At 46.8% G+C, this 24,388-nt stretch overlaps 1 protein-coding gene across 3 annotated transcripts in view; it reads right to left on the bottom strand.

Moving 5' to 3' along the window:
• Positions 1-24,155, bottom strand: part of nrip1 (nuclear receptor interacting protein 1) — a 50,298-nt gene extending 26,143 nt beyond the window's left edge. The window contains exons 1-2 of one of the 3 annotated variants that reach the window (XM_023962199.1): positions 23,910-24,155; positions 5,918-6,079 (exon numbers count right to left, since the gene is read on the bottom strand). The gene's annotated coding sequence lies outside the window, so the exon portion shown is untranslated. Of the gene's footprint in view, positions 1-5,917; positions 6,080-23,657; positions 23,765-23,909 lie in introns of those variants that run through there. The other 2 variants (XM_023962200.1, XM_023962201.1) reach the window with 2 other exon arrangements.
• Positions 24,156-24,388: the final 233 nt, after the last annotated feature.

The following is a 24,388-nucleotide window of genomic DNA, read 5'->3' as shown; positions in this document are numbered from 1 at the left end:
ATGCAGACTACTATGAGATTATTCATCTGTAATAATAAGACAGAAATATACAGCACTGATTATGAAAATTAAAATAAATATCCAATCCCCGATCAGGATGTTACATCTGACTCCGATCGAGGCTGAAACCTTAGGATTGGGTCCAATTTCCAATTAAATGATCAAGACATCCCTGATTTAGACCAAACCTTCTGTCCATCATTGAAATCAGTGTGTGATCAGGATCCTGGTGGATTGAGCTGCTTTCAAAAACAGTTTTTTTCCCAAAATGTTCTAAAACCTCAGATTCTGTGGATGCTTCCCTTTTGGCAGGCTGCATGAGTTAACATATTAATTCCAATAAAGAGGATGTGGGGACATGAGTCACCCTATCTCATTTGTTCATAAAAGTCTCAAAGTTCATGCATTCTGGGGACATCTCTGTTGGACCAAGCAAGACTGTTTTATAGCTGAGATCCACTTTTTCTGGGTTTTTTTTTTTGGTGTTAAGTATTTTAATGAGAATTTATGACAGTAAAAAAATCAACTTAACTGCAGACTTGAGGCATCTCCCTTTGAACAACTGTGGAACTATTCCAGCCTCTTCAGACAATCAGCAGAACTGAAACCCGGTGATGTTTCCATCTGCCAGACAAGCCCTCACCTCACACCAGCCACAGCACAATTAAGACCCACTTTTTGGTGTTTTTAACATGGCACTTTTCTCATGATTGGGGACATATGTAATAAAAACTAAGCTGAAAATTTCATTTCTGAGGATTTCTTTGTTCAAATTGCTTTGAATTCGGAACAGGCGAAAAACTGCCATTGGAAAAAGCAGCATTGATGCATCTGCTTCAATAACCAGGCCAAAGTCTTCCTGCTCCGCTCCATTCTGATCATCCACTTACAGACAAATGGATCCATCAACGTCTTTGTTTTCCTGGTCTGAGCTGGAGTCTGGATCCAAACTGTGAGGCTGGATAGCTCCGATATTCTTCACCATTGTTGTTGCACCGCTAATGGTAGGTTAGGAGTGTGTGGGAGAGCGTGTAAACACATGGTTGACAGGAAGTGGGGACGAGCTTGCTCCACGCCAACAGTCCCGCCCACAACTCAGAGGTAAACTTCTGATCAACTCTTGCCGCTCTAGATACAGACAGGGTTTTGTGATTTTGCCTAAAAATGGCATAAATGGGATTTAAAAGACAACTAGCAACACTTTGACGAGAGATCAAAAGATGACCAAAGTGGGACTTTAGGGAATTTTATCAGATGGGTCAACAATGTCGGGATCTGGGATGTAAAGAGGAAATAAATGTTTATTGTAGAGACAGTCAGTTGATAATGCTAGTTATTAAACACATAAGCTTTAAAGGTTCAGTCATTGAATTAATATGCAAATTACGGTTAAATACATTAAAATTCGATTTAAGTCAAGTATACCAGTCCCACAATTTCAACTTGTTTTAGAACGTTGCATCACAAATGCTAGAAAGGTCCCGCTAACATTTACTGCTGTCTGCCCCTGCATTGCTGATGGTTGGTGTCAGAGGTTGTGTGTTCTTCTATAAAGATGGCTTTTATTTGAGAAGTTCTTCAGCTGTATATTAATGGCAGAGCTAACAAAAGCTGTCAGAGGGTTGCAGCTGTGGGACCATAACGCACAAGCGCCATAAAACTATTGCAGTAAAAGAACAGAGCAAATAATGCTTCATGTTTTACTTGTTCTTGTCATTAACGTGGTGCTTGATACACATGTGGGTAACGTCCGTCTCCACTGCACCGCTCAGGCCTGCTGTACATTTAAAAATGAAAACACACAAGCTGGTCATCCTCTATATTCTCTTTCTCAGACTGAATTCTATGAAACACATGTCCCTGTCTGTCTGCGCTGCATGTAGTGCATCCAATGGCACAACCCCTACCTGCTACCTTTATAAGCAAGGCCAATTGACTCTTCAACAACCAAAACTTTCTGCCAGCAAAGGTAGTTTATCTTAGACTTTGGAGTCACGTGAAAACAAGAAATTGTCAGCTTCAAAATGGTCATAATGGGCGTGTTCCAACAACTGTCCGGCAATGTCCGTAAAAAAAAAAAAAGTACTCTAGTCTAGTGCCACCATATCTGGCCAAAATAGTGTCCACGAAAGCAAGCCAATAAGTCATGTGTTCAAATATCTTTTTGCAGGCTCATGTAACTTTGGAGCAGTATCTTTGTCATCACTGATGCCCGGCACTAACATGCTGCTGCTCTCGACTCTCTGGACTTATTTTCATCAGTGTATTTGCTTTGCGTGTTCAGCTTCATGTACAACACAAGTAGCAGAGAAATGGGTTCACAACGCCTCCTGTCACTTCTAAACCAACTACTGTGACAAGATGGACAGAGCGGAAGGTTACCCAAACTGGTATGATGATGTGAAGCTAAGATTTAAGCTTGCTGCTCCTCGCTAACATGACTTTCAGGCAGCCTACTTAGATTTAGGCCTGAAAGACTCGGAACCCAAGCAAGAACCCACTAAAGGTTCAGTCCGAAAGAGTTTCTACCTAAACAAGGAACAGAGTCAGAAACTGTATCCCGTTGGCTAGATGACGAGCAGCTACGTTGCAAAACCCGAGATTTTTACCTGGATAGAAGAGCCTCTTTCATGCTACATTTCAAAGTTCACCAGGGTCCATAGGAGCTTCAAATCCAGCTTTGTGTGGTTAGCATTCAAAAGCATTGTGTCACACATGCGAGAGACTGTAGGTCAATCCTGTCTGAGCAGAAAGTACAGTTCAGGACTTAAGCAAGATGTTCAACTGGAAGAGTCCTTTTACTCCTCCATGGAAAGTTCACCCTCTGCTCTCACAGTTATTCACTGGCCTCAGACAAAGGCCTTCTGGTAGTTTGATCATTTGTGACCAAGCATCAGCCATTTGAATAAAAACAGCAGGATTCTTGAAGAACTATGTGAGCAACCAAAACTGCTCTTCTCGTCTGATGATAGCTGAATTATCTTTACCCATGTTGCATTTACTACATGAACTTAGGCAGTTTGTCAAAATCAGCCCAAAAAACAACTTCCACTAGAGTTTAGCAGAACACTTCAGGGACCTCCATCAGACGGTGGAGTGTTTTCTGTCCAAACCACATCATGAAATGCTCTCAGAGCTGCCATCCAGCATTAATCTACCTTTAGAAAAGGTAACAGTTCAACCAAACACAGCATCACAGCAGTGGTGATGCAGAGATGTGCTTTTCCCAGCTCCTTCTCCTTTTCGTGTTTTCCCGCTTATCCTGTGATGCATTAGGTTTAGTTGTTTTAGTTCATCCTGCATACCCGTCTCTAAGCAGACGTGTTTGTAGTCTGCTGTCATCACCGTATGTGTCACGTGGATGGCTGACCATAATCATGTCATCACAGGAAAGTCTCATTTAGTGAAGGAATAACTGCTGTTTTTCTAATCAGAGACCAAAAACAATGACAGAGATGATCCAAAATGTGTTCTGCACAGGCTGCAGATGATCAGTACAGCATAACATCAAAAACCTGGCACACCATTAGAAAACACAGAGCCACCAGGCCGCTTTCATGCTAAATGTTCAGAGCCAAAAGTAAAGCCCATTTCTACAAAAATCCTTCAGACTTTCGCAATCGGAATCTCTTCAGAAAGTCCCCCCATCCCAGGATGCTGGTACAGCCATTCTCCTCCCTGTGACTGTGTCCTGAGGGGGCACAAAGACAGCAGAGGGGCTTCTGTCTACTGTGGTGGGAACCCCAGGGTTCATCGTCAAACGACCCTGCAGGCCGGACTTGGGACAAGCCAACTTTCCTCCTCTCCCCTACTGTTGAAAACGTTTCCTTTTGAAGAGAACTCGTTATTTTTTAGCAGCATTTTATTTGAACTCAGAATACAGAGGCTAGACTTGACATTATTCTTACAAGGTGAAGAATCAGAGAATTTTAGAATGTTCGTTACATACAATAGCAATACAATAATGCTTCTGGTGATACAAATATTGCAGATTTCCAAATGATATAATCAACAAAGCCTTTGATATGCTTCTGAAGACTTCTCAATATTTTATAGTCTGTCTAAAACAGACAGTACAGAGGGGAGGGGCAATCAGCTGACCAAATAATTGTGTTCACATCTCCAAATATGGTCCCTCACTGCTCTCTTCCAACACTCAGGACCAAGCAGCATTTTAGAAGGCCCAAAAGACGGATCCAATCCCATCACAGCAGGTAGATTGGAGCAGCAGCTCCCATAGGTGGTGAGCACCGATTTAAAAACAAAACCAAAAAGACTGATTAAAATGTCTTTTCTGCAAAGTAAAACATGTTGAATCAAGCATTGGAAGGTTTAAAGCAGCTGGAAGAGACGTCCTCTTTTTGGCAGCAAGCAATGGTTGAAATGTCCAGAGCAGAGAGACGGCCCGTCTCCTTCAGTGTACGTTTGAATCCAGCGGGTCAGAACATCATTTACGTGGATTTCTAAACTGAATCGCCAATACTGGAAACACCAACATGAAATAATATAAAGACAAGTCATCATCAGTCATTATCCTCATCAGTAAGTCACTTCAGTCATTCCACTGCACAGCTCCACCCATCTCAGTGATAATATAATGTTTGGTCGGCCAGTTCTTTCTCAACTTATAGCAAGTGTAAAGGCTTTCATCTGGGATGTCATGTTGATGCGTAGCCTCAAGCAGCTCTATTAACATCCCAGACCCGGTTTGTATGCTGAGTGTTCCTTAAATATGCAAGAAAACCGAAGACAGCCATATTATATCTGTATCCATTCTCTGTAACAATGCTCAATCCCATTCAGAACACTCTGGTGTAAAAAACAAAACGTCCCGGACTAAAAACAGTCAAAGCCAATAAAAGAACCAGTAAATAAAAATCATTTCATTCAACTATGTCCTTTACAGATAGAAACTTTCATGTCTTGCCCCCACAGTGAGGTGAGATGCTGCACAACGGCACAAACACCTGCAGACCTGCAGACAGCAGGCGCTGGAGCTGCAGCCGAGGGCCGGCTCCGGACAGCTGGGTCTTCCTCGGTGACGGCGCATTGTTCTTACTTAAGAGTCATGGGCTCTGCAAGCCGACACCCAGCTGACCACTGAACACCAGACGACAGAGCAAAGAGCAACACAAGTCAGCGCCACTCACACTCAGCGCCCTGCACCTTGGTGGTTCTGCTCAGTACTGAGCTCCAAACTCACCGTCCTGTCAGAGGAATAGCCTCCACTCATCAATATAATGATTTACTCCACTCTGGTTCTTAGTGCCAAATAACAAAGAAGAGCAATACTAAAGCGTGGAATAATTATTCCAGACTGTTGCCATTCAGTTTGATCCAAACCATTCCAGGGCCCAAATCACAAAACTACCAGCTTCAACTGTAAAATCTTAAAGTCAGGTTCTCCTAGCTCTAGCGTCCCCCCCCCCCCCCCCACACACACACACAATTGTTAAGCTGATTTAAAAAAAACATCAAATACGCCAACAGTCCCACTGTGAAACAACAGGCGATGGGAGAACAGATGAAAACAGCAACGATCAGCAGACAAAACTGGACCTCCCACCCAAATGTACCTGGTGCACATTCACGCACCTGTGTGGGACTGTGGCCAAGCACCTACATGGGGGGGGGGGGCACTCTGCTGCAAAGATTCGTGTGAATTTGAGGGAAAATGAACATCAGTTGAACCCAAACTCAGGGTCTGCAATCACTTTTCAGTTTTATCACAGGGACCCTTCTCTTAGTTTGCAACAAAGCGTTCCCTCCATATGGCAATTACGAAGCAGTTCCCCCTGCATTCATTTATTTTCTGTGCCATGAAGTCATTAACCCCCCCATGAAATGCACCTGGGCTCCAGAAACCAGAGCAAACATGTCACAGAAAAGACCAGCAGAGTTGAGCCTTACTCCTTACATCTCAATTGGCATGCGACTGTACACGTGTGCCGTTGATGGTGTTGGCCCCCCCTTCCTGTTCCTCTTTAATGTCAGGGGGCGGGCTCACATGACCTTGAGCAGCCGTGTTGGCATGGTGAGAGGACGAGCTGCCTCGCCTGCAGGCGCCCTTGAACTGGATCTGCAAGACAAAAAAAAAAACCTTCACGCAACCTGATAGACATCTCAGGCCTCCTCCCACTCCAGCACCCCCAATCCCCCCCCCCCCTTCATTCAATCTGTGGCGGGCCTTATCTGCTCCTGCTTTATCAGGATGCTGCATCTTTAACCTCTCTATCAGACTGATAGAAGCAGAATTTCAAAATGTCTGACTGGCCACGCTGGATTTATTTTTAACACCCCCAATCCCACCCCCACCCCCCACCAAGAGCTCAGTACCATTTCAGGAAAGCATTTTTTCTAATATGGTTTGGCAGACGCTGCTTTGTGGATTCCACCTGTGTGAGAGACGATGAATTTGTTCGGGTCTGAGGAAATCCAGACTGTTCTGGTTCTGACTCGGCTCTGAGCCAAACTGACCCAGTGGAGGATCAAAAACAATTCTCCCAGCCTGCACTCCAAGGATGACTGGCAGCCTGACAGCCAATCCCAGCTCTCTGATTCTGGGAGGGGGAGGGGCTAGGCAGCCAGTGTTTTGACAGGCTGATGACGACCTGCTGGGTCTCACTGCAGACCTCCGACTCTCCAGAGTAAACACGGCAGTCCAGAGTCCAAAGTTTGAGTCCACACCGTCAGAGTGGGATGTGGTCAAAAGCACAAAGACGGGTTTTATCAGAATACAAACACTGTGCCCCCCCCCCTCCCCCCCTCCCTGCAGCTGAGGATCAGGCTGACAAACTCCAAGCAACACAGAAGCGATGTGTTCATGAAAGGCCTTTTCTGTGGGAGTCGTGGGCGGGCACGAGCGGGTCGCACACATGAAAGCAGGCTTTCCTCTTAGCTGCCCCCTCCTTCGGGTTCTCTTCAGGCCTGACCTTTTAAAACTGTGATGTTATAACACGCCATCCGCAGACATGCTGGAAACCATCTGGTAAGGCCACTGCAGCGGCGCTGTGACCACGTGACTCCTGATGCTCAGATGGAGCGTAAACATTTTAGCAGTTCACTCTGATTATTATAGCTGGGTGAAAGCTGATTGGTTGTGGTGACCCATGACAGGATGTGCCCAAAGGTGAACAGCTTAATACCTGAGAAGATGCCCAAGTTCAGCTGTAAAGCTTTGAGTTTTTGTCCTCTTCCAGGTTCAACATTTACCTATGTGCTACACAGCATGCAGGGGAGCAGTGATCCGATGGAGAATTCAGTCCAAGATCCTATTGAAGGGCCTATATCATGAAGAATCAACTTTTGGAGCTTTTAAGTGTCTTATAATGTTCATTCCTCACAACAACAACAAAACCCAAAGTGGCATTCTGATCAATTCATGCATCTCTGTCTGTTCCTCTAAAAACCTGCTCTCTGAACAGCAGCCGCTCCCAATCCACAAAAAGCAGTGGGTTCTCTCATTGTGATGTCACAAACTGAGGAACCGCCCCTTCCAGGAAGAGTCTGTGCTGTCAGCTCCGCCCCCAGACTAACACACACCCCCACTTTCTCCATGGAGCTAGCAGTGATCGGCTAAAATCCTTCCTTTCATGTCCACTATATGCACATCCATCTCTGTAAAAGTTTGGATGTCGTTTGTTTTTGTGGGTGAAACACAGACTCACTGCTGACTCTAGGATGACATCATGAGACGGGCGACACCCACAAGGACAGAAAGGCGGAGCCTCAGAGGTCGAGTCGTCTTACTTCTGGGCTGCAAAATGAGCTGTGAACATTTCATTAAAAATTCTTTCTTTAGTCTACCAAAGACAATATATTATCATATATGTAGATATAGTTCACTCTGAAAAGCAGGATATAGACTCTTGAACGCTACGACTGAAGCATTAGACTAAACCTTTGCTGCTGCTTTTCTACAGGTAGAAAACTTGAGTTTTGTGGAGTGAAGATGAAGGAAAGGCCACAGCTTCCTGCTCTCACTAAACATTTGAAAGCATCAGACATTTCACAGATCTTGTTTTGTTTGTGCAGACTCAGACAACATCAGGGTTATCCAAACCTTTTGCAAAGAAGGTCACATTTGGTCAAAACGTGCGAGGGCCAACCAATCGACCTGACATTCTTTAAACCCTTTTAATAACACAAACGCAAATTAACTTTTTGATGTTAGTTTTTGCAATGAACACTTTTCATTACTTACATTTGGAACAGAATTATATTCGTCTATTTTTACCAAAATTACTGTTAATTTGACAGGCCGAAGACCAGAAATAAAATAAAGATTTGTTCATTTAACCTGGGCTCATATGAAACGTTAAATATTATTCATTGTAAATGTCTAGATTTAGCTCCAGTGAAGAGGAAAATAAAGTTTTCTTATTTTGATCACAGAGATAAATCTGTTCCCCTGTTTGGCCCCTAAGGCGCTGAAGGTTAAGCAGGCACAGGTTGTCACCACAGGTTTACAACGGCTTACAATGTAATTTACCAAAAACAATCAAGAAATCATGGTTCTTACAGACTGCTGGGGGCGGCATGTAATGGATTTCATCACAGGACCCTGCAGGCCGGGAAAACTTTGGACATGCCTGCCCTTCATGAAAGAACTGATGCCGTCATGTGAACCACCTGAACTGGGCTCCAGGAAGAGCTCCTCTGGGCATCTTTTTGTAGTTTTGTCTGAAGTTGACACACTTTTGTTCTGGAATTAAGAGCAGCACTAGAACTATGGGACCGGCTCCACCCCTCCCAGGTTAAACCCCACCCTCCATTATATTGTCCTCTTGGCTCAAGAAAAAAAAAAATCAACAATAAGTGACACAAATAATAACTGGTGCATGCTTATATGTTCCTATCATCAAACGCTGCACATCTAGTTTTCCAATCAGGGAGATGAGTTTGTTGAAATATTTAAGGCCCACTGTAGATCTACTCTGCTGAAGAGCCAAAAACAGACTGGTTGATGGAGGCGCTGGAGTGTCCTGAGAGACTCATTACAGCCAGATTTGTTCCATATCATGAAATATGAGTGATCTGCCCGGCTTGAATGCTGAAGCGGACTCCGGTTCCAGGACCGGACAGATTTTCGGCCTGGGCTCAGCCTAACAGCTGCTGCGATTATTAGTGAGGAGATGAAAAGCGTGTTATCCTGCTTTGTCTGAGACGCAGAGACAGGACACGAAGTGAGGGAGGGTGGCGTGATGTCGGGCCCCTTGACAACCCTCTCTGGTTCCTTCTCTGCAGCTTCAGAAGGATCAGCCAAACGTCCCTGAAGGAGGTTTGTAGAAACCCTGATCAGTCTGATCGGAAACATGCAGAAATGGAAAAGTTAGCCAAATTCAACTAAAGAAAGAAAAACTTTCTGTGAATGTTAAAAGATTATGAATCTGCATGCTTATCTTTGACACACATACAAATGGGGGGGGGGGGCAGCTGAATAAGCAGCAGTTTGACCGGTTTCTACAGCTGAGCTCTGTACTGTAAAATGATCTGACCTGAATAAAGTGAAGCAAACAGGAGAGAAGAAAGAGAGAAATGCATGAAGACTGTTCTGCCTGACTGCAGAAATCAAACGCTGACGAACGGGGGGGGCCTCCATACGGGGGCAGTACCTCCCTGAGCCCCTTCCTGCTGTGGGGCTTACAGCACGAGTGTTTCTGAAGTGTGCCGCTGTGGCGAGAGGAGAGACTGCAGTGCTCAGCTTGGGGGGGTTTAATCCCAGGTTCATGTGCAGCGTTTCTGCCCGAGATGACAAGCCGTTTACAAGACGTAGCCTCTGCCGCTGACCCACTTCTGAGCGGCTGTGTCTCCCAACAAGGCCCTGCCTCCCCATCAGGCCTTGCTCCTCGTCTAACCGACGATAACACCGCCACCCTCTGCCTCCGTGAACTGTGGGAGAAAAAAACTAGGTCGCCCTGACCCACTTCTCTTCTCTTTTTTCCTCCCTCGCTAAGATCGTGCGAAGAGTTCTGCAGAGGATGATGGAGGCAGACAGTGGAGGCAGAGAGGAAACAAAGGCAGGACCGTTTTCTCTGGTCCTCCTCTGGTTCTGCTGTGGACCAGCCCGCTCCAGAATAAATCCGGACCTTTGCGTACGACAAACGCTGTCCGGGGCTGACCTCCCCTTGCCCTTTATCTCATGTCTTCAGCTGCGTCAGAAGGCTAAATAGAATCCACACAGGATCCTTTGACACCAGTAAAAATATGACAGATCAGGCAGCTTGAAAAATGACGTGCCTGTTCTCGTTGGGGGGGCTTTCACCTGAGCCAAGACTCACTTTAACACGGAGGAGCAAGGCAGTGACCCTTTGGTTTTTTCAGGGCTGTCACGACAGCATAAGATGCATCTGAAATCCCCCCTGGACTCCCACGCGCCCCCACCCAGTCATGTTTCAGAGGCGAGTACCCCGCCATTCAGAAAAGTGCCGTTTTTTCCTCTTCAGCGTGAAATACCTCTTTTACACACACCTTTGACTGCACATTTTTATGTTAATGCCTCTGACAAAAGTCATCAGGCATTCATGGTGATGACTCCAGCGCTCTGGTGTTGCTTAGCAACCTTTGTTTAGCTGTGCGCTGAAGCGATCTGCAGTCCGACTGACATTTAATGATGACCTTTAAAAAACTTCATAAACACTTCCACCTCCTTACATGTCAGCCTTTTGTTTGCATTGTTGCGTAGATCTCCCCAGACGCTGGAAAACACGCATCTTCTCAAATGCTACATCTGCCGCAGTTTGACACCACCGAACCAGGCGAGGGGCTGACCCCCCGCCAAACCTGGCAGCTTGGTGTTGTACCGCCTGCCGATGGCATCGCAGACAACGTCTTCGATTACATGCTGCTGGACATGCGAACTGTACGAGAGCAGAGGGCCAAGCGTGACCAGAGGAAAAGAAGACCACAGCAAATTGATTTTGGATGGAAAAGCAGAGGCTGGTGCAGGTTGTGGTGTTACCAAAGGAGGCTGCCGGGGGGGGGGGGGGGGGGGGGGGGTGTCACTGCCCGCCTATTGGTAAGAACCAAGGTCAATGCTGAGTAGAGGTAATGTGGCTTAGACAGAAGGAGGCCTGGATAAAGCGCATTCGTCTGGCTCTTGTGCCAGAAGCAGTTCTAAGCACGTAAACAGTTTCACAAGCAACTGTCTTGTGAATAAGACAGTTCTTTGCCCAAATCCTGCAACAACGGCTGTGCGTGTGCACCTGTGTGTGTGTGTGCAAAAGTGCAAAAGAAAAACAAGGCTACTGCACACGTTCACTAGAGTTCCTGCATTTTCTGTAACATAAACAAGGCTTAACTTTAAGTACATCAGGGTGTGGTGCAGCTCTCCTGGGACTTCTCATGGTTATAAGAAGGTAGAGGCTGATAATCAACCAAAGTACACAAGCGCAGGACTCCCTGTAACACGTGCTGTGAGTGCACGGCAGCATCAGCCCAACAGCTGGAAACAACCCTTTTTTAGCGTTTTAATGAGGAGTTGCTGTGCTTCAACAAGGAAGTTCAGATCTGTGAGAAAAAGCCCATGAACCCACGTCTCATGGACTGAGAGAATGTGATGTCACGCATAGAAAACGGCTTACTTCAGGCTCCAACCAAATGAAGACAATTCAGTCGCTATTTTGTCACAATAATCAGCCTTCTGTTGAACATGGGGGTTTCTGAAAAAAACAGACAGACTCACTCACCCATTATCTAAATATTTAGATACAGTTAGGGCTGGGCGATCAAACAATATTAAATATATCGTGATGTAACTTACTTTGCAACTACTAAAAAACTATCTAGTGTGGCACTAAGTAGTGGCCGGAGTTTTAAAAGCAATTCAGACACCTTACTCACTACTCTATTTTTTTTTTTTTTAAGCAGCGGATATGACGTCATTAATTTCACAAAGTTAAAATTTAATTAATATGAGTGTTTTGCGATTATTATTTATGAGTCCACTGTCTTCTGAAGATAAAAACGTTGATAGTTTATTTAAAAAATATATTTAAATACATTTTTAGAGCAAAAATTGTTTCAACGCAATGCATTGTGGTCTATATTAGCCGATCTAGTGAGCACACTGGCTTTTTTGCAGAGATTTCTGGGAAATTTCTAGGCCAGTGGATTTTGGAATTGTAGATTCAGACAGCACTACTAAATGGCGAATGCACTATTAAGTGAGTAGTAAAGGAATTCAAATACAACCGTCAATCAATCAATCAAAAGTCAATCACTATAGACTTTTATTTTAAAGGGTCAGAAAATTCATAGTCGCCACTTGTGAGCATTTTCTCCTCTTATAAGAGTAAAAGTTAGAGGGCAGGTTAACGTTTAGGCAAACTTGGTCATGTAATTTGCTGTCATTTTGATGAATTTCTGCACGCGACACAAAAGCATGCAAGACACGCTCCATCCCCGCGGCCACTTCACCCGCCGTTTCACCTCAGTGTAAGCCGAGGAAACAGCAGAACTAATTTTTTATAACATCCAGTCAGAAGTGGAGGATGAAGCTACTTCACTTCCAGCAGCAACAGACTGATTAATAAAAAGGGTTTATTTGGAGACAGCGCTGTTTTTAGCCGCTAATGCTATGATGCTAATGATGCTATGCTAACGAGTCTGTCACCTAAATGGAAACACGGACCAGTTTAAAGTGGAAGAAGACAACAACATTAATTCATTAATAAAAACTGTATTTCATAAATGTATGAATCCCCCCCGCTCCCTCCCGTCATGAGAGCTGCAGCTTTAATGTTAATGATAAATAATAAGAAGAATCCAAAACATTCAACTGCTTCCAGGCTGTTTATTGCTATGATTTTAGATAAACTGTAATCACCTGGAAGCAGAATTAAATCTGTTCATGTTTGAATTTGAGTTTACAGTTACTGGAACTGGAACTACCTTTTTTATCAGCTAAATCAGAGACTTCAAGCATGTTCAACCTCTGAAATGAAGGATAATTCTCCAGCAAAAACAACAACGGTCAGACCTGCACAGCAGCAACAGGCTAAACTACCAGAAGACTATTTGATTTTAGTTACTAGATTATTCACTGGATGTTGACTAAAATGTTTGCTCATTTATGTTTGTTCTGTAAAACATTAGAATTTATTTGTAGGATTAATGTTTTGTTTTTAAATGGAACTGTTTTATTTATGTTCTCTTTTGAAACTTAAAAGCTTTTGCTTTAATCGTGGTCCTTCAGGCTTCTGTTGTGTTTAAAGTCCATCCATCCATCTTCCTCCGCTTATCCGGTACCGGGTCGTGGGGGCAGCAGTCTAAGCAGAGATGCCCAGACTTCCTTCGCCCCAGCCACTTCCTCCAGCTCCTCTGGGGGGACCCTGAGGCGTTCCCAGGCCAGCCGAGAGACATAGTCTCTCCAGCGTGTCCTGGGTCTTCCCCTGGGGCCTCCGCCCAGTGGGACATGCCCGGAACACCTCTCCAGGGAGGCGTCCAGGAGGCATCCGGACTAGATGCCCGAGCCACCCCAACTGGCTCCTTTCGATGTGGAGGAGAAGCGGTTCTACTCCGAGCTCTCCGCGAGTGACCAAGCTTCTCACCCTATCTCTAAGGGAGCGCCCAGCCACCCTACGGAGGAAGCTCATTTCAGCCGCTTGTATTCGGGACCTCGTTCTTTCGGTCATGATCCATAGCTCATGACCATAGTTGAGTATTGGAACGAAGATCGACCGGTAAATTGAGAGCTTTGCTTTTCGGCTCAGCTCTCTCTTCACCACAACGGACCGATACAGCGACCGCATAACTACGGACGCCGCTCCGATCCGCCTGTCAATCTCACGCTCCGGTCTTCCCTCAATCATGAACAAGACCCCCAGATATTTAAACTCCTCCACCAGGGGTAAGGATACTCCACCCACCGAGAGGTAGCAAGCTACCTTTCTCCGGTGTTTAAAGTGTGATAGGAAATATTTCAATATTTCAATCTAAACAACCTGCTGATGATGACACATTTGTCTCACTAGCAGAGAGTTCAAATTTGACAAATATAGTTATTTGGTTTATATCGTGATATATATCGTTATCGCCTGATGGCAAAAAAAAATATATTTAAAAAATTCTATATCACCCAGCCCTAGATCTAGTGTTATTTAAACAACTTAAAAAAAACAAATGACAGATCTTTTCTGTTGTGACATTTAAACTGCTGTAGTTGAATGAAACCTGAAGCAGGTATCGTCTACATGATCGGGTTTTATCGACTGGTCCAAAAACAAAAAAAACGTCAATTGACTAGCAACCATCCCAATTGAATTATGAGTCAATGTCTTGGAATAAATCTAGTTGAACATTTCTATTAAAACTGGGGGAAATTATCCACATGTAGAAGCTAGCAGAGATGATTTCATCTCTGATGTTTCTGTCCAAGTGTTTCTCCAACTATGGATCTCACTGCGGAGACGGAGTTCCTCCAGAAATCTACCAGGAATGTAGGAACAACTTCTGCAGAATCTAATTAAAAAGACAAATGGAATGAATACTGACCAAAAAACAAGCTTTGAGATGGCAAAAGGACTTTACAGATACAGAAACACACTGCACTGAAACATGATTCAGAAAAAAACAAAACTTTTTGCTTTAACCTGCTAAGAATCATGGAACGCCAGCCCCACCCACTTCCCCAAATACCTTTTTATCCAAAAATACCTGATAACTACTCTGACTCCACCCATTGATCATTTGTAGACCGTAACAAGACTAGTTGGATTCTCTACCAAACAAACATCTGTTCTTGCAATTCAAGAAAAACTGTAACTGCATGAAAACCACAACAGACTTTATGCACAGAACAGTTTTTCTAATAGATCTGAAGGAGACGCCTAAAACAGCTGAACTGTTAAAGTTCTAGGGCTGATAGCATGCTGAAAAAAGTTACTGAAGCCCATTAAAATGGCTTTTGACTGAGTCCAAGCTTCTTTATTATTATTAAGATAATAGGAGTTATGCCAGCAAAAGTACAGGCAATCTTGTCTGAAACCAGCTTAATATGATGATGTCAGAACGGTTTTAATACATGAAAGTTTATGTGTGCTGGAAAAATGGTACAAAGAAGAAAAGGAAAGAAGAAAATCTAAAAGACAAAGATAAATAAAGTCATTGAAGCTGAAGCATTTGATTTTCTCAGGTTTTCTCTACAGTTCAATCCCACACAGAAGCTCAGAGGAGAGAATCATGTTCAGAGCATCACATTCTATTGTTTTACATATCTACACATGCAAATAGATGGTCTGAGCCCCCCCCATCAGCACCTTTTCATGCTCAGATAGAGGGGGTGACCACTGAGCTGCCTTTGTCTAAAGTTAAGAAAGAGACACATGAACAAAACTCAAACGGACTGTCACTTCTTCCAGCATCCAGGATTGGAGAGTCAAACCAGAGTTGGCTTCACACTGGTGCCGAGCAGCAGCGGACTATGGCGTTCCCTGGATCTTCTGAGCCGCCGCCATCGCCGCCGCCGCCGCCTGCATTCCTGTCTAAACTGAATCCAGAGCAATGCCTACGTTTGCTTATCTCATCACCATGTGACTGTTTTCAGCCAAACCAGCACCAACCTTCATATAAAGACACTTCAAAGGGTTTATAGACACGCAAAAAGCTTTAGCAGCAATAAAACAACAGAGTTCAAACAACTTTTAAAACGGATTTTCAGCATTAAAACAATGTTTGAGATTTGTAAAAATCCTTCCTTAAGGAGATTCTACAGAACTAGATACACATGTTTAAAGAGCAGATGTAGCCTTGAAGGGCCATTGAGAGCCCCCAGGTGTGGACACCCCATGAAGAGCTGCAGGCCAGTCAGTCCCTCTGTAGATAGAAAGGATGGATCTGGGCTTGAGCCTCATAAATCCCTGCTTGCTGCAGAGCAGAGGCAGTGAGACAAACACGTCGTGTTTCGGATTTTCCCAGTAGAATACCGACGCACAGAGTGTTGCTGATGAAAGTTCCTCGCCGTCTGTGTCAGTCGAGGGTCACAGGTCAGAGAAGCTGCTGTGACCCTACAGCTGGACCAACACACTCCCACTTTCAGAAGTTATACCCAGAGCTAGACGGAACCACCTACGAGTCTAAAAAACTTGTCAAGCATTCGCGTCGTGCTCCCTGATGGTTCATCTTCAGAGAAGCACTAGATGAAGTGGAACTGGCTTCATCAAGCGCTGTCGAATTCTGGCTTACTCAGCCAAATGCGGATGAGTCCTGGAGGCAGGCATGTTTACGGATCAGCACGGATGCCTGAGCGCAGACGGCGGCACGCTCCAAAGTCACTCTATCAGGCAGCGGGCTTCCAACAGCAGGGCAGCTGCACACCCAAAGCAACTGCAGGAACCCGAGCAGCTGACTCAGAGCGGGCATGAATCACACGAGATGGCCTTTCCCTGACATGTGCTGCCATCACCGACTGAGAACTGAGAAGATGACTAAAGAGGCTCAGTTCCACACTGGAGTGCACGTCTCTCGGCTTGCCTCCCTGGAATTCAGTAGAGGACAGGGAAGTCCGGAGCCGGGCTGCTGGCCTCAGTGCTGCTGACACGCCAGCCTTCATCCTCGTAAACATGCAGAGAGGCTGGGTGGGCGGTGTCACATGACTGGATCAGCTGCTGGAAAGTAACTTGACTGAAAGTCAAGCCTTAATGCCAAAGCAAGACAGGGATATCAGGCAATGTGTGTGCACGTGGATGTGCACGCTCAGCAGTCCTTGATACTCCAAAACAAGTTATGATTCTATTAGGCGTAATAATCTTCCTGCTTAGTGGACACTTTTATTCAAAGTCATTTACAGGATTATCGCTCTTGCACATCTCTTTCCATTTCTGCAGCTGGATATTTACTGGAGGAATTCAGGTTAATTGCCTTTGCTCAAGGGCACTGGGTGAGCAGAGCATGAGCCAGCAATCTTCTGGTCACCAGTCCATTTTCCCTCCGTAATAGGTCATCCGGCCGCCGGGAGTCATGGGCTCTGCAGCTCCTCTCAGACGGCTTCTGTGAGCCTTCTAATACAGTGATTAGAAAACTGCCCTTCTCAGCCACGCTGTGCCGGCCTGTTTACCGGCCCGCTCGGAATAACAGCTTCTCACTGATGCATTCAAATGCGGGCTGCAGGTTCACAAAAGGACAGCGTGTTTCAGAAATCCAGGAGAGCACTCCGGGTGAATGTGGGAGACTGGCTCGGAGCCAAATGTCTTCCAATCCTCCTTTGTGGCGTGGGAGTGCATTCATTTCTCACTTAGACACGTTCTGCTAAAGATATTTATTCACAGACCGGTGAGTCACTCAGGTATTGGCTGCCAGCTGAAAGCAGACTGAAGGGAATCGGTCATTCCACAGCCATCACAAGGCAGGTCTTAATGCTCCTTTAATGGAATATCATATTGGGTAAATGACAAACATCTACCTTGGAATAACAAGCAGACATTAGGCATTTCAGGGAGATTCTGTGGCATTCCTTTAGAAGAAACCCTCATGAAAGGATGCAGATCCTTCTGCCTGTTCACGGTCACTGTGCTCAGGTCCCCTGTTGCCTGGCAACAGCTCAGCTCATCACCAGAAGCCAAAAAGTTACACAATCCCAGCTGAAGCCAAGAACAGATTTGGGCAGTGAACACAACAATGTGAACGTGAGGAATATGTGCGGCACTACATGCAGCCGTGTCTGGAATAGGCCCGTCAGACGAATGAGGAAGCGGGGAAAGCCCGTCCTCTGCACGCCGCGCCAATCAGAGCGCAGAGAGCCAAAGACCAGCAGCTCCAGGTCTCCAACTTCAACCAAGTCTGGGCTTCAGCAGACCTCTGCACTAAAAAGGAGACACGGCCTGGCTGCATCTGCTGCACATGCAGCGCCCCGCCCTCCTCTCCCGTCACTCTGTGCGTCGCATCCATCCTTCATTCATAAATTCTGAAAACTCCTCTTTAGTTAATTGCCTGAGAAAATTTAATTTCAAACGAAGGCTTTTAAAAGAGAAAGACATAATTAAGTTGCAGGGATCTCTCTGCCCCCTTCCGTGTTCGGGGGGCCGGGGGGACATGTGCGGTGAGCTGTGGTGCAGTGTGCCGCTCCGTGTCAGGAAAGTCATACACCCGTTTTAAAGCAGAGCGTTACGTAAAGCCTCCCCCTCTGCACAGGCTTACTGCACCAGACGCTGTGTCCTTGCCTGGGCTAGTCAAGGTTCCCAAAAGGACAGGCTGCTAAGAAGTTGGGAAGGACGGGGCGCTGTGATAGCCTGCAAAACGGAGCGGGGGCGGGGGGAGGAGAGCTGCTGCCTGCGACAGCCTTGGTCCCTGAATTCAGCGTCAGACAGGCTCATGCATCAATCCTTCAACTTGCAAAGACAAACCACTAACCTTGACGAGGCCAGGGACTCCTCAGGAATGAGTGGCATTTCCACTTAGCTTCTCACCTGCACCCCCCGCCACATGACCTGCACAAAATAAGCCCGGCTGAAGAATCGGCGCCCCCACCGCACAGCTCAAACCCCTTGTTCTAACCTGTAGCCCTTGGCCTTCTCAGGCCACGCCAGGGACATGCTATGATGCGTGGCGTACAGGCCCGGTCCTATGCTGCAGGTCAGCCCGCTTTCACTGATGCTTCCACACTCGGCACAGACGCCAAAAACAAACAACCAGCCGCTAGAGTCGTCCAAAGCCCAGCGAGGGGAAAAGACGTAAGGTCCAGGTGTTACGCTGCGTTCACACCAAACCGGATCCACGCGTCAAACTCCTGTTCAGAAACTCAACACTCCAGACGCGAGTGGGAGGAGCTACTGTCAATAGTTTTAGCCTGATCGCTACATGGAACGGTGTCTGTGTACATCTCATTTACAATGCATGGAAAACATGGTATATGTCCAGACATCAGCTTTATTTGTTCATGGGATCTCATGAACTGAAGTCTGGGTTGGTGAGATCATTCAGAGTCTCCCTGTGACCCGGTTTGATGACTTGCTATCCTGCATGAGTCCAAGGAGGAAAAAACAAAAACTAAGAATAAAATTAAAGGGACTTTTTATTATCGTCTGGATGCAAATAAGAAAATATTATGAAGGTCACAAGAAGAATGATGAGATTCTCCTCCATGTTGGTTCTAGACTCCACCCACTCATCACGTCATCAGCATGTCATAGCCTCAGTCTCTGATTGGTGAACGCGAGACACCTTCTTTGCCAAAGAAGGCCAATCCAAACTCTCGACACGCAACAGCGCAGGACTTCTAATGGCGTCTGTGCATTGACTTAACATGGAAACTGGGCACTCCTGACACCTGGATCGTGTTCGGTATTAACGCAGGGGGAGAGAAGGGGCGGGCACTTTTTACTGCATGACAGTAACAACAAATGGCAGCAGTTGGTTTTCTGCCATCGTGGTCAAAGCTCATTGGGCGATACCTCCTGAGAGTCCAGAGAGTGAAACCAAAGCGGAGCCTCTGTGGGAGTCGCTGCACTAGAAGGCAGCCGTGGTTCACGGCCCACAGCAGCCAGAGCCAGGGCTTCACAGGACTACATTCATTTGACCTGCAACCACTTGCTCCTTTGGCCTGCTTCCCGTTTAGCGAGCAGCTTCAGCAAAGTCTAAATAATTCACAGCAACTGCAATCAGCAGCGATCAATCAGCAGACATAATTGAAGGGCCCGTCATTGTGCCAAGGCCAAGGTGAAGCAAAGGGTGGCGAGCTGAAGGTGAGGGTGAAGGAGGGGGGGGCCATTCAACAGATGAGGCCGGGTTAGAGCAGCTCTCAGGAACTGCAGAGGAGGGGGGGGGACGTCTTTGCTCCACACATTTCATCCTTCCAGCCTCCATCTGAGAGCAATAGCCATAAAGCTGCATTTAGCAGATTCTGCTTTGTCATCGAAATAAGCTCCATTGACTTTGGTCGCCTTCTGTTCGCAGCAGAAACGCCAAGAGGAGCCAGAGCCGTCGTCTCTGAATGAGATAGAACTGTTCAAACAGAGCCCCCCATCGTCCCAGCAGCCCCCTGTGGGGTGGGGGGGCACAGGCTGCCCGCTCAGTGATCTCATTTTCAGAGCAGCATCAGCCTCTGCTGCTCAGCTCCTGATTTTGAACATTTCAGAGGCAGCCTCTGGGCATTTCTGAAGTCACGGTGTTCCAGACAAATATCTTGATGAAATCCTGACATCTCAGCAATAAGAGGAGATGATCCCACTGCTGCACGCCTCCTCACAGCCCCCTGAACACACGCAAAAAGAAAGCCCAACATGAAGAGCTGAGGAAGGGGACCTCTGTAAGGCCGGCACAATAAATCACAAATGTATTGTAATCGCGAAATCAGGCTGTGCAACAGGCAGATCGCAGAAGACGGCAAAAATTGCAATAAATGGTTACCTTAAATGTGCTAAAACAATCTTATGGCAGTTTGAAGTTTTTAACGAATCAAATAAATCCCTTTATGCTGTCGACCAATCAGATGCAGCCCTTTGATGTTAGATGTTGGCCTCCTATGTAGACGAGGGTCATTTAGAGTATAATTAACTCTTATTCACATTAAACTGTTGCAGTGAAATGGAAATGATGCATTTAGATGATTTTCTATTTGTTCATATATCGCAATTCTGATTACTAATATAGCAAATCAGGAGTTTTCCTCATCTGGTGCAGCCCTAACCTCTATAGTGTGATGCTTACAGCAGAGCTTTATTGAGGAGGCTTATCAGAAAAAAATGTTCAATCTTCTGATGGAATTATCTGCTACTACAGATGTATTGCATCGCTATTTTCATGCCCCCCTGAAGGAAGTGAGATCAGAACGCTGCCGAGACGTCTGAACCCTTCTGCCTGGTGTGCTCAGTTACACAGCATCAAGGCTCCGTTGTGTTGGTTTCATGTAGCACACATGCATCTCATTAGACATTTACTCTGCTTTATTAACTCTTTTTTCTATCATCAGATAACATCACATGTTCTATGAACTAACACAGCAAAAACATTCCGTCATCTCTCCAACACTGACAGCGTTCCAACTATCTTCAGATAAATATGTGAGTCTCCCAAAGAATTCACTGCGTGAGGGCAGAGGTGCAAATCCCCTGCCTTATAACCAATGAACAATCAAGTTCTGCAGAACAGAATGTGACAGATTTCCACAACATTAAAAGATGAGGATTCCAAACGGGGTGCACTGGTCAGAATTGTCCCCCTAAAGCAGCAGATCCTGGTATAAACATCTCTCTGTTCTCTTCTCCCCGGTTTCCTCCGGCAGCTGGAAACATAAAGGGTGGAGGGGTACTGCTGACCCGTCCAGACGGGCTCAAAGACAGCTGGTCTCAGAGATCCAGGAAAGAAAAACAAAGAGCAAAACCTGGGAACCGACTTAATTCAGGGTGTACCCCGCCGTCGCCCTGGGCCAGACTCAGACGGACGGATGGAAAACCCAAGAACCGTAGAGGGTCTATCATCAATATTGTGCTTTGGAAAATTCTAATCAATTCAGAAAAGTCCAAATCTAAATTGCCCCTATTCTGAGGACGAGTCACTCTGTTTTCACTTGGCTGACAGTTTCAAACTATTGATGTCAGAAAGTGAGCTGGTGGTAAAGCTGCACCTTAGACTTATTAGGATGCAGAGTAAGTCCATGTAAAAAATGGGCAGCAGTGGATGCAGTTTGTTCTTTTCACAGACAGAAACAAAGGTGTGCAGGTTAGCTTCTCTCACACCACCTCCTGCAGGACAGCTCCATGAGGAACACTGGGTGTGAAGTTGGGTCTGTCCCAAAGCTGCTTCTGAAATCAGGGGTGGGCTTTTGTAACCTGATGACACTGCTATCCTGTCCAGGGGTCTCCGCCTTCAGCTCGCTTCATTTTCAGTCTACATTTACTTTAGATTCCAGATAAACACACCCCAGTGAAACAGGAGTCACGCTGAAACGGTTTCCCCTAAAACTGCAGAACAATTCAGAGTCTCTCTGAGAGTCCCATAAGGGAAACCAGACACTTTCTGTTTGTTTTTAGGGAACGACAAATTCTACATTACACTTGAGCACAAACCCCTGTTTTCTCTAAAAACCTTCCATTAGCATCAAATTCTTTTTGGAATCAATTATTTTGCATTCAGATGCTTTTGGATCCAAATGAGAATTTGGCACAAAGTCTTCACCGAACTGGGAAATGAGCAAAAAGAATGACGGGATAGAAGTTTGCTTTGAAACAGTCACACCTGAGTGACGGATGCCGATGGCAGCAGAGACTGGTCCTACATGTCAGCATGCTTCGTGGAGCAGCATGGTAACTGCATCCCATCAGTTCTCCGTCCTGCTGAGCACACTAACTATAATGTAATAACTTTCCACTGGAAGTCTGATCCTCGTCGTCTCCTGCCAAAGTGCCCTTGAACAATGTTCGGTGGCAAACAGCTCCTGCGCTGGGCATCTCCCAGCTCTGTCATAAATCAAGAACTCTGCAGCAGATGCATGGCTCTTGCTCTCTGCTAGATTGTACCGTCACTTCCCTCCTTCTTCAGCGTCTCCACAGTCAAGACCCGACAGCCGCCGCCTCCCGCGGCCCGTTTCTCTGCAGTGAACCGGTTTTCAAGAGTTCCCTCTGTTGGTCCGGAGCAGAGATGAAAGCACTGACCCTCTCCTCTTCTGAGGCCATGGAAAACATTTTTATGACACCTGTGAACACGCAGCGGCGCGTCCCAGCACGCCACCTGCATGCGGCCGCAGTGGCGCTGCTCTTGTTTTGTTGGCAGATAAGCTTTGCTGTGATGAAAAGCAGCCGGTGGACGGAGCGCAGAGTGCAGAGTCCAGTCTTGTGACTGCTCAGAGGCTGTCCCATCATTTGCATTTGGCCGTTCGAAAGTTCCAGGCGAGGACACAACGGTCAACCGCAAATGTCTGTCAAAGCAACTGAGGGACACAGAGGTTGTGTGAGACAATCTCTCAGGTGGAACCGCCCAGTGCTATTCAAACTGTGGAAACGAGCGGAGCCCCGTGTGGAGCATCCTGAGTGGGTGAGTTCAGGTCAATCCAGTGGCTGAAACTGGGAAAAAAGAGGCGAAGGGCCAAACCTCCGGACGCAGACGCTCCTCAGAGGCCTCCATGTTTGACCCTTCCTGCAGCGGCTCTGTCACGCTATCACAACATCAGGATGTTACAAGCCTGAACTCTGCCCCCACCCCGGAAAAATCACCCACAACTTTACCTTTGTGCCCCCACGCTGATGCAAAGTCCAACAACACATGAGAACCACACAACCGATCAGCTGGAGTCCCACTGAGCATCCCATATAGTCCTGCCTGTTCCCACGCGTGAACAACACTGGAGGGGGGGGGGGCAGGTGTAAAGAGTGGTCACTGAAGAGGATCCTGAGATGATCCGTGATAAACCTGGACGACTGGACTGCAGACCTCTCTACAGCGTCTGTGTGTGAGCAAGCTGTGGGTCAGACCGGAACCACCGCGCATCCAGACCCCCCCCCCCCCACACACACACACACACACACACACACACAAAACCGCGCGCGCACGCTCCGAACCGTTCCCTCAAACTGTCATCAAAGCTGGAGCAGCTGAGGGAGGGGGGATCGCGCTCCGCAGATCCCTGCGCTCATCACGCTCCTCCGACTGTCCTACGGCGCGCGCGCCTGCATTACCCACGCAGAGAGCACGCACGCACGCCACATCGCACGGCTACATGCGGAACTTACGTGAGATAGGCCGTGGCCTGGAAACACGCGCTCCGTGGGCGGTAATGAAGGAGAACGGTGAGGCGGAGCGGAAGCAGGTTTATTCCCGCGACATCCCTCTGCGCGCGGCCCGCTGCCTGCTTCACCGACCGCCGTTCCACCCACCCGCCATACGGGCAGCGGTGACACAGCCCCCCAACCCCCACACCGACATGACATGACAGCACCCAGACTTCCCCGTTATAGCACCCAGACCCCCCCCCCCCCCCTTACCTGCGCGCTCCGCCGGAGAGGCGCATCGCTGTTCGGCTGACGGCGGAGAGAGAGCCGGCCGCGGCAGCTCCGACAGCGGGGGCAGCTCCAACAGCACGGGGTGGGGGGCTCTAGAGGAGTAAAAATTACAGCCTTAGTCCGAATATCGACTCGAATGTTCAGTTTCCGCGCAAGCTCAGGTGGGGAGCGCGCGCTGCGAGCGGATTGTTTATTCTCCTCTGTGGAGAAGTGAGAGACTGCCTCACTCCTCCTCCTCTGACACCTCCTCCCCCCGCCCCGCTCTGACACCACCCTTAAAGGAACAAGCCCCACAGCTGCGGCCCACGCACGCGCAGAGTGGAGAAAAGAAATGGTTCAGTTCTGTGCGCGTGGCCAAGCGCGCGCTTTTATCAAATATGAATCACGCGGAGACAGTGGTGCTCGTTCCCGCGAGCCAAAATATCACTTTCAGGGGAACATTAATAAAAGATGATCACGCG

Source organism: Oryzias latipes, chromosome 14 (assembly GCF_002234675.1).
Source record: "Oryzias latipes chromosome 14, ASM223467v1".
In the NCBI taxonomy this organism is placed as follows: Eukaryota; Metazoa; Chordata; class Actinopteri; order Beloniformes; family Adrianichthyidae; genus Oryzias; species Oryzias latipes.
Note: the sequence above shows the minus strand (reverse complement) of the source record. Positions and strands in the feature narration are given on the sequence as shown.